Consider the following 2377-nt stretch of genomic DNA (forward strand, 5'->3'; position numbering starts at 1 on the left):
GGGAGACAGGAGATAAACATTATGCTCAATTTGTCACCTGAGGCACTGCTCCCTTTGTTTTCATTATAAAAACACGGTGTGTTGTGCTGATTAAGGTAAGCTAAACTGATGTAACACAGGGATCCTCAAACGCATTTGATAGAATAGAAGGTTATTTCATGTTCATGTCGTAGCCCAAGGTTTCTGGCAGTGGCTCTCCCCAGGGCAGAGATTCAGGAACCCTGGGGGTTTTGTCTTCCCTCGTGTGCCTGGCCAGCAGAAGAGAAAAGAAGGTATGGAGGAGACATGCTTACTTTTCAAAACCTTTAGGCCTGCAGCGCATGCCGCCCATCTGCTCACATTCTTTTTTTTTTTTTTTTCATTTTATTTATTTTTTCAGTGTAACAGTATTCATTCTTTTTGCACAACACCCAGTGCTCCATGCAAAACGTGCCCTCCCCATTACCCACCACCTGTTCCCCCAACCTCCCACCCCTGACCCTTCAAAACCCTCAGGTTGCCCCAACCTCCCACCCCTGACCCTTCAAAACCCTCAGGTTGTTTTTCAGAGTACATAGTCTCTTATGGTTCGCCTCCCCTCCCCAATGTCCATAGCCCGCTCCCCCTCTCCCAATCCCACCTCCCCCCAGCAACCCCCAGTTTGTTTTGTGAGATTAAGAGTCATTTATGGTTTGTCTCCCTCCCAATCCCATCTTGTTTCATTTACTCTTCTCCTATCCCCCTACCCCCCCATGTTGCTTCTCCATGTCCTCATATCAGGGAGATCATATGATAGTTGTCTTTCTCCGATTGACTTATTTCACTAAGCATGATACGCTCTAGTTCCATCCACGTCGTCGCAAATGGCATGATTTCATTTCTTTTGATGGCTGCATAGTATTCCATTGTGTATATATACCACATCTTCTTTATCCATTCATCTGTTGATGGACATCTAGGTTCTTTCCATAGTCTGGCTATTGTAGACATTGCTGCTATAAACATTCGGGTACACGTGCCCCTTCGGATCACTATGTTTGTATCTTTAGGGTAAATACCCAGTAGTGCAATTGCTGGGTCATAGGGTAGTTCTATTTTCAACATTTTGAGGAACCTCCATGCTGTTTTCCAGAGTGGTTGCAACAGCTTGCATTCCCACCAACAGTGGAGGAGGGTTCCCCTTTCTCCACATCCTCTCCAGCATCTGTCATTTCCTGACTTATTAATTTTAGCCATTCTGACTGGTGTGAGGTGATATCTCATTGTGGTTTTGATTTGTATTGCCCTGATGCCGAGTGACGTGGAGCACTTTTTCATGTGTCTGTTGGCCATCTGGATGTCTTCTTTGCAGAAATGTCTGTTCATGTCCTCTGCCCATTTCTTGATTGGATTGTTTGTTCTTTGGGTGTTGAGTTTGCTAAGTTCCTTATAGATTTTGGATACTAGCCCTTTATCTGATATGTCGTTTGCAAATATCTTCTCCCATTCTGTCAGTTGTCTTTTGGTTTTGTTAACTGTTTCCTTTGCTGTGCAAAAGCTTTTGATCTTGATGAAATCCCAATAGTTCATTTTTGCCCTTGCTTCCCTTGCCTTTGCCGTTGTTCCTAGGAAGATGTTGCTACGGCTGAGGTCGAAGAGGTTGCTGCCTGCATTCTCCTCAAGGATTTTGATGGATTCCTTTCTCACATTGAGGTCCTTCATCCATTTGGAGTCTATTTTCGTGTGTGGTGTAAGGAAGTGGTCCAATTTCATTTTTCTGCATGTGGCTGTCCAATTTTCCCAGCACCATTTATTGAAGAGGCTGTCTTTTTTCCATTGGACATTCTTTACTGCTTTGTCGAAGATTAGTTGACCATAGAGTTGAGGGTCGATTTCTGGGCTCTCTATTCTGTTCCACTGATCTATGTGTCTGTTTTTGTGCCAGTACCATGCTGTCTTGATGATGACAGCTTTGTAATAGAGCTTGAAGTCCGGAATTGTGATGCCACCAACTTTGGCTTTGTTCTTCAATATTCCTTTGGCTATTCGAGGTCTTTTCTGGTTCCATATAAATTTTAGGATTATTTGTTCCATTTCTTTGAAAAAAATGGATGGTATTTTGATAGGGATTGCATTAAATGTGTAGATTGCTTTAGGTAGCATAGACATTTTCACAATATTTATTCTTCCAATCCAGGAGCATGGAACATTTTTCCATTTTTTTGTGTCTTCCTCAATTTCTTTCATGAGTACTTTATAATTTTCTGTGTATAGATTCTTAGTCTCTTTGGTTAGGTTTATTCCTAGGTATCTTATAGTTTTGGGTACAATTGTAAATGGGATTGACTCCTTAATTTCTCTTTCTTCAGTCTTGTTGTTGGTGTACAGAAATGCAACTGATTTCTGTGCATTGATTTTA

Source organism: Meles meles, chromosome 2 (assembly GCF_922984935.1).
Source record: "Meles meles chromosome 2, mMelMel3.1 paternal haplotype, whole genome shotgun sequence".
Classification (NCBI taxonomy): Eukaryota; Metazoa; Chordata; class Mammalia; order Carnivora; family Mustelidae; genus Meles; species Meles meles.